Genomic DNA, 12,872 nt, shown 5'->3' with positions numbered 1-12,872 from the left:
TCAAATTGCTCCCTCCTCCCCATGCCCTCCCTTCCATCATCCCCCCTCACCCTGCTTATTCCCTTATCCCCCACTTTCCTGTATTGTAAGATCGGTTTTCATACCAAAATGAGTGTGCATTTTATTCTTTCCTTTAGTGGAATGTGATGAGAGTAAGCTTCATGTTTTTCTCTCACCTCCCCTCTTTATCCCTCCACTAATAAGTCTTTTGCTTGCCTCTTTTATGAGAGATAATTTGCCCCATTCCATTTCTCCCTTTCTCCTCCCAATATATTTCTCTCTCACTGCTTGATTTCATTTTTTTAAGATATGATCCCATCCTCTTCAATTCACTCTGTGCACTCTGTCTCTATGTGTGTGTGCGTGTGTAATCCCACCCAGTACCCAGATACTGAAAAGTTTCAAGAGTTACAAATATTGTCTTTCCATGTAGGAATGTAAACAGTTCAACTTTAGTAAGTCCCTTATGACTTCTCTTTGCTGTTCACCTTTTCATGGTTCTCTTCATTCTTGTGTTTGAAAGTCAAATTTTCTTTTCAGCTCTGGTCTTTTCATCAAGAATGCTTGAAAATCCTCTATTTCATTGAAAGACCAATTTTTCCCCTGAAGTATTATACTCAGTTTTGCTGGGTAGGTGATTCTTGGTTTTAGTCCTAGTTCCTTTGACTTCTGGAATATCTTGTTCCATGCCCTTCAATCCCTTAATGTAGAAGCTGCTAGATCTTGTGTTATCCTGATTGTATTTCCACAATACTTGAATTGTTTCTTTCTAGCTGCTTGCAATATTTTCTCCTTGACCTGGGAACTCTGGAATTTGGCCACAATGTTCCTAGGAGTTTCTCTTTTTGGATCTCTTTCAGGCGGTGTTCTGTGGATTCCTTGAATATTTATTTTGCCCTCTGGTTCTAGAATCTCAGGGCAGTTTTCCTTCATAATTTCATGAAAGATGATGTCTAGGCTCTTTTTTTGATCATAGCTTTCAGGTAGTCCCATAATTTTTAAATTGTCTCTCCTGGATCTATTTTCCAGATCAGTTGTTTTTCCAATGAGATATTTCACATTATCTTCCATTTTTCCATTCTTTTGGTTTTGTTTTGTGATTTCTTGCTTTCTCATAAAGTCATTAGCCTCCATCTGTTCCATTCTAATTTTGAAAGAACTATTTTCTTCAGTGAGCTTTTGAATCTCCTTTTCCATTTGGCTAATTCTGCTTTTGAAAGCATTCTTCTCCTCATTGGCTTTTTGAACCTCTTTTGCCAATTGAGTTAGCCTATTTTTCAAGGTGTTATTTTCTTCAGCATTTTTTTGGGTCTCCTTTAGCAGGGTGCTGACCTGCTGTTCATGCTTTGACTTCATGTCTCTCATTTCTCTTCCCAGCTTTTCCCCCACCTCTCTAACTTGATTTTCAAAATTCTTTTTGAGCTCTTCCATGGCCTGAGCCCATTGGGTGGGCTGGGACACAGAAGCCTTGACTTCTGTGTCTTTGCCTGATGGTAAGCATTGTTCTTCCTCATCAGAAAGGAAGGGAGGAAATACCTGTTCACCAAGAAAGTAACCTTCTATAGTCTTATTTCTTTTCCCTTTTCTGGGCATTTTCCCAGCCAGTGACTTGACCTCTGAATATTCTCCTCACACCCACCTCACCTCCTGATCCTCCCAGCCAGCACTTGGGGTCTGAGATTCAAATGCTGCTTCCAGCCTCAGGGCTTTTGGCAGGGGCCGGGCTGCTATTCAGTGTGAGATTAAGTTCAAGTGCTCAGGTCGGGGCAGGACCACCTCACAGGCTCAGTTCCCTCAGGGGGTGTATGCACAGACCTTCAACAATGGATCCAGGCTCCTGCCTGCTTGGGGACCCCTGGTCTGCCGCTGCCTCAGCTTCTGCCTCCCGAGGGGGCCTGAGTTATGGGGGCACCCCACTCCCCTCTCGACCCGCCAAAGAGACCCTCTCACCGACCCCCGTCACCTGTGGGTGGAGGGACCTATGCGGCTGCTGGAGATCCCGTCCCTGAAGCCTGCTCGGATCTGTTCCTCTCGGTGCTGCGGCTGTGGTAGGGCTGGGCTGGGCTCCGCATCCGCAGCTAGATGGACCTTTTGTGAGAGGTTTGCAGGTCCCTCTGGAATAGAAATCTCCTTCGCTCCACTGTTCTGTGGCCTCACTGCTCCAGACTTTGCCGTGAGTTACTTTATACAGATGTTCTATGGGTTGTGGGTTCGGAGCTATGTGTATGTGCGTCTTTCTACTCCGCCATCTTGGCTCCTCCCCCGAATATGAAAATTTTTAGTGAGAATCTTAAATATTTTCCCATCTTTAGCTACCTTCACTCAAAAGGAAGGGTTCAAGAACTCATAAAGAGTAACAGTGCTAGAAAAACTAGCTGCAAAAATAACACCAAAAAAAAAAAAAGAATTGAGGGAATAATCATAAGTGCAGTGCTATCATGGTGTACTCAGAGAAACCTAGAGAGACAACTAAAACTTAGTGGAAACAGTTTATATTTCATAAAAGTTATAGAATATAAAGTAAATTTGTGTAAGTCATCAATTTGTTACCAAAAAAATTAATCATGAAGATCTAGAAAGATAAATTACACTTAAAATAATTGCAGAATATTCAAAATATTTGGGAGTATTTCAAGATCCACTTAGAATCAAACACTCTTTGCAGAAATAAAGAGGTACCTAAATAATTGGAGGAATATTATAATATGGGTAGGATAGAGCCAATATAATAAAAATGACAACTCTACCTTCAATTCTTCATTGGTTTTGAAAGCTCTGTGCTAAACAGCTTTTGAAAAGCGATGTTGAAGAGCAATTAGCTTCATTCTTCTTGGCACTGGAGGGCAAAATTGAAGAAATTGTAAAGAAAAGCTATTCAATAATTTGCCTATTGCTAGGTAGGGTTGGATCTAGCTGAGTGGCTGACATTACTTTGAACCAAAATGTAATGAGGAACCTTAACAGGTTATGGATTTCTTCTCATTGGAGGTCTTCAACAAATAGCTAGAAGGCTACTTGTTGAATGTATTGTAAGGAGAATTCTTTTTCAAACATGAGTTAGAGTAGAAGGCTGCTGGAACCCCTTTGGTCTTTCTGAATCTCTGAGTTTGAAGGCTCTTCTATAATCCTATGGACTGGTATTGGTTACAAATCAATTTCATTGATGTTTTTAAAGGTAAACTCTGTTAAGGTGAACCTGGTTTTTACTTTTCAGTGTTTTTGGTCTTTTTGTCACGGAGAGGTGTAAGTCAAGAATAAGGTGAAGTTTCACCTTTTTCTTACAGGTTTTACCAAGTGCTCCTCCTCATCCTCCTCCTTCCTTTGATACTCAGAGAAGTCCCTGTTTGGCATTCCACAGTTCACTTAAATGTCCTCACTCTAGTGTCTTGGAAATGTTCCAGGCCTTTAGATTGATACCTGAAAAAATTCCCCAAACTTCCCCAAACTTCCTCCCCTTCATTTGTTCATAGTTGCTTTTCCAGATCAGCTTTGTGGAAGAGGAAGGGTGATGGTAAGCATCATTAAACAGTTCAATAAAATTAGTTTGGGTTAGCTGGAGGCTGAGACAATAGAGTGAATCTCATACTCCAAATTTATGGGTATGGGAAGTTAAGGTTGTTTTATGTTTGTTTATTTAACAGCAAAGAGAAGTGTTCTAGCTAATATTGAAATGTGCTAGCCTTTTATCAGGTGGTATTTTTATCATTTGAATGTCAAAATCCCAAGTTTAAAATTGTTAATATTGCTGAATTGTTTAGATGAGAGAACTGGAATAAACAATGAGGTTGAGAAGCATGGAAAATCATCCAATTGTTTTGCTTATAATTCTCTCTGAGATTCACTCCTTTTTTTTTAAGTAGTGTACTTACTTTGCCAAAGCAGTGCTAACTCTTTGCTCTGTCTTTCATTATTGACTTGCCAACTGGAATCAAACCACCATTATGATTAGAGATCACATACTGGCTACCACCAAGTATCGAAATGGAACCTCATTAAAATTCTGCTGCTCATTAGAGAACCAAATTGGTTCAAATGTGATTCTACTGTCCCTGTTTGGGGTAAACAAATATGAAATGGGAATGTTAAGGATACAGGCATATTTATTACTTTGTAGTCAAACTAGTTTTCTGCATGTTGTTTAGACTGGTATGTAGCCCTCTCACAAGAGTAATCAGAAAATGACTTCCCTTCAGTTACTCCATCTTCTTGACAGGGCTTACCAGAGGAGAAAAGAGTGATCAGACAGTTCTTAGTTAAGTGTTCAGTGGGAGACCTGCTTACCTCATCTATGAGGAGGCAGACATATACAAAGACAACTAAGGTAGTATAGAAGTACTGAAAAAGTGACTTGGAGTATAATTTCTGTCTCTACATGGATACAAACTCTTGGTATTAGAGCAGCTTATAGACAATTACAATACCTCACCCTAATTGCCTTCTATAAATTTTCTGATTTTGCCTTCTACCCTTTAATTTTCAGCAATCTGAGAAGAGCCAGGTTTCTTTTTTGAGATTTTACACAGAAAGTGGTATCAATAAATATGTGAGGTGTCAGTAAGACTGATAAAAACGAACAAACAATCAAAGCAACAAAGCCTGATTAGTCAAGGAACACGTTTGTGGAATGTCTAGGACAGTCAAGGTAAGAGGGGACATGATTTCAAATCGCAACTATGTCACTTATTACCTGGGTGATGGAGGACAAATAATTTCACAGAATCCCAGAATTTGAAAGTTGGAATGGTTTTTAGTAATTATCTAGTCTGATACATGGGAGAGCTAAGTGGTACAATGGACAGAGCACCAGGTCTGAAGTCAGGAATAATTGAATTCAAAGCCAGGATCAGGTACTTACTCATTATATGACCTTGGGAAAGTCACTTAACCCAATTTGCCTCAGTTTTCTCATCTATAAAATAAGCTAGAGAAAGAAATCGTAAACCACTCCAGTATCTTTGCAAGAAAACCCCTAATGGGGTCAAAAAGAATCAGACATGACTGCAACTGAACAACAAGAAGTTACACACACACACACACACACACACACACACACACACACACACACACACAAATTCCTACTATAACGTGCCTGATAAGTAGTTTTCCAACCAATGTTTGAAGACCTCCAAGGAGGAGAAACCTACTGCCTCTCAAAACAGCCCAAATCCACTTTTGGATATTTCTAATATTTAGAATATTTTTCCTGACATTGAGCCTATATCTTTGCTATACCTGTCCTTTTTTCCTGGTCCTTCATTCTGGAGCCAAACAGAGCAAGTCTAATCCCTTTTCCATATGACAGTCCATGAAACATTTGAACATCACTATCACATCCCTCCTAGGCTGTTCTTTTCTTTATACAGAATATGTCCATTTCCTTCAACTGATTCTCATATGCCATCCTCCACTCAATTCAAGGCCCCTTAACATTCTGATTTCCCTCCTCTGGCCAGTCACTAGCTCATCAGTATCTTTCTTAAACCTTAGTGAACACAATACTCCATATGAGGTTTGACAAGATCAGAGTACAGTTGAATTATCACCTTTGTTACTGGAAGCTATGGCCTTCCTAAGGCAGTCCAATATTTCCATTTCCCTGGGCCTCAATTTCCTTATTTGCAAAAGGGGAAAGCTTAACTTAGGTAACCCCTAAGATTTAAGTCTATTATTCTATCATCCTATAAATACTGAATTCTCTAAAGATTTCATTTTTATTAAATCTAAACTTCCTTACATATATTTTAACTCAGCAGGTAGTAAGTGATCTCTCCTTATTATAACCTGAATAATACTTTATACTTTACTCCCTCTGCTTGAAATGTCTTTCTTCCCTCTTGCCCTTCATACTCTCTTAGTTGAATTTTAACTTCCTAGCTATTGAGGTGCAGCTCAAGATCCACTTTCCTGAGTGCCCCAGGCCACAGCATTCCGTACCTCATCAGACCTTCTCAAACACTTGGAGTCTGCACCAGTAACTTGGAACTTTCTCATACAACTTTGATATCAGTTTTCTCTCTGCCCCTTGAAAAATACATACACACACATTCAAACATACATATACATTTATAAGTATACATATATTTAGAAAATGGCTTCCACCAGTCTTGTCCTCATTTGCAAATGCAGGGATGGCTTGTCTGATGGGAGAGAGCCTATTAAAGTCTGAAGTGCTGGGCCACACTCTGCCTACAGAGCACAACATGAAATGGGATTTGGCAATTCTCTGGTTAATTTGATTCATGAAGGAAATCGAATAAGAAAAAATAGTCCAGAAAATATACTTTCATACCTGAATCATCCCATCTGGCTGGGAAATAGCAAATAAGCAAGATAATTGTCAAATCCTACTTTACCTTGTGTTTCACAGATGTAGTCATTATTGAAGTCTTATCTTGGATCAAAATATTTTCTAAGGCATAGTCTTGATTCTTTCACCTCTAAACTAATTTCTTTTAGACTCTGGTCCTGCGAGTTCATGCTAATTCACTTGGGTGATGCTGTGCCACATGGGAAATTTCATTCTGAAGTTCTCCTATAAATATTTTACATCCTGAATAACAAAGACTGATGGGCCTTAGATTTCTCTCTAGAATAGGTAATATCAGCTATGATTTTCTCTGTGTCTTCCCTGATTTTCTCTTCCTTCTCTGTATCTGTCTCTGTCTTTATCTGACTCTCTTTGACTTGGTCTTTGTCTTTTTCCCTTTCTACTCATAAGTGCACAGACGTACAAAAATACTTACATATATACATATGTATATATACATACGTATATGTACATATATACGTATGTATACAAATGTATCTATGAATGCACACTATTTTTCCTTTTTTATAATCATTCTAAATTCAGTCTGATCTTGCATCTCTTGTAAAAATAGTGAAGACATCGTGCATTAGATTACCCCAGGTATTTTATATGATAGCCAATATAATAATATAAAAACACAAAGACTCTGTGTTGTTTTTACCTGTGAAGCTGATCCCATCTATAATTTAGGGGGTTAGTTCTAAGGTGTTGCCCAAAGAACATAGAAGTGGTCCATAATCACACAGCTAAGAAAAGTCGGGGAAAGAATTTGAATCCAAGTCTTCCTGACTTCAAGTACAGGATTATAGTCATTGAAGCAGCTAGGTAGCCAAGGGGATAGAGTGCTGGGCCTGGAGTTAGGAAAACCTGAGTTCAGACTCTCATTAGTTGTGTGAATAGGCAAGTCAAGTAGCATTTGCTTGCTTTAGTAAAATTCAGATAATAGCTCTTACCTCGTAGAGTTGTTGTGATGACTGTATGAGATAATATTTGTAAAATGCTTCGTGCAATTTTTGGAACATATTAGGTGCTTAGTCAATGCTACTTCTTTTGTATACTATACTGTCTTTTATGATAATAATAGCTGAAACTTATGCAACACTTTGAGACTTACAAAATGCTTTATACACATCACATTCATGTAATATATATGTACACATTCACATAAATACATACATGTACATATGTATATATGAAATCTTATTTGATCCTTACAACTAATTTGTGACATAGGTACCATTAATGTCCCCAGTTTAAAGATGAGGAAACTGAGGTTTGGGTAGGTTAAGTAATTTTCCCATGGTCACATAGAAAGTAAGTGTCTGAGGCTAGATTTGAATGCAGGTTGCTCCTGACTTCAATTTCAGCACTTTTCCTGCTGTACCGTATTACATGCAATAATTTCCTTTCAAAATTTGCTCCCACTAAGCTATAGCTCTGTATAAACTTGTTTTCTTTCTTTTAGTAGACAGTAAGAACTGTATAATGGCAAATTTCCCTCACAGATTTTAAAAATTGAGATGAGAGAAAAAATAGGTTTAAATCAATGCCTTAAGACTCTAAAAGAAAAGATAACTCAAGAGGGATGGTTATCAAAAGATATCAAAGGTTATCAAAAATGAAATTTAGAAGGTACAATTGCATGAGATCCAGACTCATGAGACTTAAATGACTGCACATTTGTCTGATAAGACATTTTAAGAAAAGATTTACAGAAACAGCCAAGATGGAGAAGTAGGAGGAAACAGTACACCCAGCTCCTCGTTGTAATGATAATACATGTGTGTGTTCGTCCTCCATTGTTGAAGAAGGCCATGTCATTAGAGAAATAGTGACATGACTTGCACTTGACTTTGTTTTGAGTGAAGGAGGGCTGTGCAGGTCAATAGCCTCACTTTTCCTCCACAGTCATCTGAATCCAGTGACCGGATATTCATCAGGATTATTGGAGATAACCCAGGATGAGGTAATTGGGGTTAAGTGACTTGCCCAAGGTCACACAGCTAGTGAGTGTCAAGTGTCTGAGGTGAGATTTGAACTCAGGTCCTCCTGACTCCTGCACTAGTGCTTTATCCACTGCACCACCTAGCTGCCCCAATGACAATGCAAAACAAAGACAAAAATCAAAAAAACAAAAAAATAAAAAAAATAAAAAGCAAAACCAAACTGAGTCCTAATCAGAAAGTCCAAGAAAAAATATCACAGTGAGTTATTTTTCCAGACTAAGTTAGCATAGGAATACAAATAAGAAAGTCTGTAGACAAAGACAATGAAGTCTAGCTAGGAGTACACTGGGAATAAGTAAGGATCTCTGCATTAGGATAATTAGAGTTCCCAGATTCAACACAAAGGCTTCTGACACTTGTTCAAGGGAGCAGGAATAGTTGCCAACTGGGAGCTCTGTAATTCATATTTTAAAACAGGTTCACAATTTGGGATAGTCTGAGGAGTGGGAACTGTGCCTAGGATGATGAAAGTAAGGAGCAGTTAGAAGTCTATGGCAGGGAGAAGATTCTGGGAAGACGGCAGAGTATGTCAGAAAATTTCAAACTGTCAAGATTTTCTACCACAAAAGAGATAAAATAGCATCTCTGGGCAAACATAGAGCTGTGAAAACAAACAAGAAGAGGCAGAACAGGGGTCCTAGTAGGACAATCCTAGAAGACCTGAAGAAACATCTAAGGATTAGATTTCCTCCCTATGAAGATTAAATACCTTCAGGCTAGCAAGAAGCAGCAAGCCCCAGGGTTAGCAGGGTTGAGAGGCTGCCTTGGCCCCACCCACAGGAGCTTTTATCATCTGACAGTGAGGGGACTTGAGCATCTGACCTGGGGAAGATGTAGGGAACCTCTGCTGACAAGTAATGCTGGACTCAACTGTGTTGCAGAGAGCTGCAGCTGAGAAGGAATCAGCACATTCCTGGTGAGTGCAGAAGCAGTGAAAAGGGGATGCTGCTGATTGTGGACACTTACAGGAGGCTGGAGGTCTTGGTTTGAGTTCAAGTTCAGAGGAGAGAACTGAATAGAGGAGAGAACAGAGGCCAGAGGCACCATCTCCCATACCCCAGGACTAGAAGTGATTATAAAAACTAAACTATTACCAAGAAAAAAATGCATAAGCAAAGGAGAAAGATTCCAACCATAGAGAGTTACTACAGGAATAGAGAAAACCAGGTTTCATCTTCAGAGGAGGATGCCGAAGCAAAGAAACCTTCTTCTATACCAAAGTATAATGTCAAAGAATTCATTGAAGAACTTAAAAATCACATGGGAGAGACTGTGGGAAAATTAAAAAGAAAAACAAGAAAAATAGGACAAGAAAGTCAGCCAATTAGAAAAGGAGGTCCAGAATCTTTTTTTTTTTTTTTTAGTGAACCACCTTAGTACTTTAATGCTTTTGCTTAGGAACTCTGCCCTGAAAACCTTGTCTAGGCATTACAGAAGGACAAGGATAAGGAAACCAGAAAAGTGAACAAGATGATTAACTCATCTCATACAATTCTAACATCCATTCTACCATTTTAGGACTCTCTCCTCAGTCACATAAAATGGGCTGTGAGATGTACATTTTTTTCAAAAGTTTAAATATTCTTCACACAGTACACAGATTTTCCAACCAAAGTTCTTGTGTAGCAAGCTCAGACAAGTAAAATTGAAGGCTGGGTGGCAGATGCAGACTCCTCATGAATGCTCTTCAGCCAGTTTTTCAGCTTTTGCCACAGCTTCTTCAATGGGTCTGATCAAATAGAAGGCCTGCTCTGGGAGATGGTCATACTGACCTGCCAAGACTTGCTGGAATCCCTTAATGGTTTCTTTCAGGGGTACCAACTTCCCCATGCATCCTGTGAATACCTCATCAACCTGGAATGGCTGTTACAAGAAACGCTGGATTTTTCCGGGCCCAAGACTCTGTTAACTTATCTTCTTCAGACAACTTATCCATACCAAAGATAACAATGATGTCCTGGAGGGACTTAGAGTCCTGCAGAATCTTTTGCACACCTCAGACAACATCATAGTGCTCATTACCAACAATGTTGGGGTCCATGATCCAGGAAGTGGAGTCCAGAGGATCCACTGCAAGGTAAATGCTCAGCTCAGCAATGGCCTGAGACAGTACAGTGGTAGCAAGTGGGCAAAAGTGGTGGCAGAAGCAGGGTCAATCAAGTCATCAGCAAGGACATAGATGGCTTACACAGAGGTGATAGAACCTTTCTTGGCTGTGGTAATTCTTCCCTGCATGGTGCCCATATCAGTGGCCAAAGTGGGTTGATAACTGACAGCAGAGGGGATTCTGTCCAGTAAAGCAGACACCTTTGAGCCAGCCTGAGTGAATTGGAAGATATTTTCTATGAATTGCAATATATCTTGACCCTCTTGATCTCTGAAGTATTCAGCCACAGTGAGACCAGTCAAGGACACCAGAGCTTGAGCACCAAGTGGTTCATTCATTTGGCCATATACCAAGGCTACCTTGGAAGTGGCATCCTTAAGACTGATGACACCAGACTCAATCATCTTGTGGTACAAGTTATTGCCTTCTCAGGTCCATTCACCAACACCAGCAAACACAGAATAACCACCATCTTTCCCACACCAGCACTACCAAAGAGACCAATTTTGCCACCCTTGGCATATGGGGCCAAAAGATCCACAACTTTGATGCCAGTGACCAAGATTTCTTGCTCTACACTCATCTCTATGAATTCAGGAGCCTCAGCATGACTAGCAGCAAACTGTTTGGTTTTGATGGGACCCCTTTCATCGATAAGCTCGTTCATGATTCTTCCAAAGGTTTCAGGGCCCACAGGAATTTTGATTGGGGTCCAGAATCCAGGACCTTCTGCCCTCTGACCAATATTTCAGTACAATCCATAGCAATGGTCTGGACTGTGCTCTCTCCCAGATATTGGGCTACCTCCAGAACCATCCTGGTCTCCCTGTCCTGCACTTCGAGGGCATTGAGGATGGGAGGGAACCTCTCATTGAACTGCACACCCACAATGGCCAATGACTGCCACAATGCGTCTGCTGGCTGCCCTGCTCTTGGGGGCAGGGGGATGTCTGGGCCACATACTCGGCTGGATCTCTGCCGGGTCCCCCAGCAACAAGGTCTGGGTTTGGGACAACAACATGGAGGCACCCAGGCCCCAAAGGGTTCCCAAGGCTGAGGCAATTGCAGCGCAGCTCAACAGCCCCAATATGATGGAGCCTGGAGAGCATCTGAGCTGGTCCAGAATCTTTTTTTTTTTTTTTAATTTTGTAATGTTTAACAATCACTGCCATACAATTGCGATTTTATCCCTCCCCACCTACTCCCCACTACCCCCCTCCCTCCCCACGACTGCATACAATTCTGTATAGATTCTACATATACTTTCCTATTGAGTATATTTTCACTATAGTCATGCTATGTAGTCAGACTAAGATAAATGAAAGAAATCGTATAACAAATCAGAACATGATACACAAACACATACACATACACAAACATGATCTGCTACAATATGTGAGTGACTTCCATATTTCTCTCTCTGAGTGTGGCAGGCATTTTGCCTTGAGATCCTCCATTGGGATTTTTTTTTTTTTTTTTGGTAAGAAGTTCTTGTGTTATTACAAAAATCTAAGTCTACCAGAAAAAACTCTCACACACTGTGGTTGTTGCTGTGCATAAAGTTCTCCTGGTTCTGCTCCTTTCACTCAGCATCAGGTCATATAAGTCCTTCCAGGCCTCTCTGAAGTCTTCTTGTTCATCATTTCTTATGGCACAATAGTACTCCATTACATTCATATACCATAATTTATTCAGCCATTCCCCAATTGATGGACATCCCCTTGACTTCTAGTTTTTGGCAACCACATAGAGTGCTGCTATAAATATTTTTGTACATGTGGGACCCTTTCCCATTTTTATGATGTCTTGGGGATATAGTCCTAGTAGCGATATTGCTGGGTCAAAGGGTATGCACATTTTTGTAGCCCTTTGGGCATAGTTCCAAATTGCTCTCCAGAATGGTTGGATGCGCTCGCAGCTCCACCAACAATGAATTAGTGTTCCAACTTTCCCACATCCTCTCCAGCATTTATCATTTTCTTGTTCTGTCATGTTTGCCAATCTTATAGGTGTGATGTGGTACCTCAGAGTTGTTTTGATTTGCATCTCTCTAACCAATAGTGATTTAGAGCATTTTTTCATATGATTATAGATAGCTTTAATTTCTTCCTCTGAAAATTGCCTGTTCATATCCTTTGACCATTTATCAATTGGGGAATGACTTGTATGATTATACATTTGGATCAGTTCTCTATATATTCTAGAAATGAGGCCTTTATCCCCGAGCTTAGCTGTAAAAATTCTTTCCCAATTTACTACATACCTCCGGATTTTGGTTGCATTGGGTTTGGTTGTGCAAAAACTTCTCAGTTTAATGTAATCAAAGTTATCCATTTTGCATTTCATAATGCTTTCTATCTCTCCTTTAGTAAAGAATTCTTCCCTTCTCCATAGATCTGATAAATACACTATTCCTTGCTTCTCCAGTTTATTCATGGTATCAATCTTT

The 12,872-nt window shown here is 39.9% G+C and overlaps 1 pseudogene; it reads right to left on the bottom strand.

Annotated features, from left to right (window-relative positions):
* Window positions 1-9,831: 9,831 nt before the first annotated feature.
* Window positions 9,832-12,872, bottom strand: part of LOC140502650 (ATP synthase subunit beta, mitochondrial pseudogene) — a 45,609-nt pseudogene continuing 42,568 nt past the window's right edge.

The sequence above is a fragment of the Notamacropus eugenii genome, chromosome 4 (assembly GCF_028372415.1).
Source record: "Notamacropus eugenii isolate mMacEug1 chromosome 4, mMacEug1.pri_v2, whole genome shotgun sequence".
Lineage (NCBI taxonomy): Eukaryota > Metazoa > Chordata > Mammalia > Diprotodontia > Macropodidae > Notamacropus > Notamacropus eugenii.
This window is presented reverse-complemented; position numbering and strand designations above follow the sequence as displayed.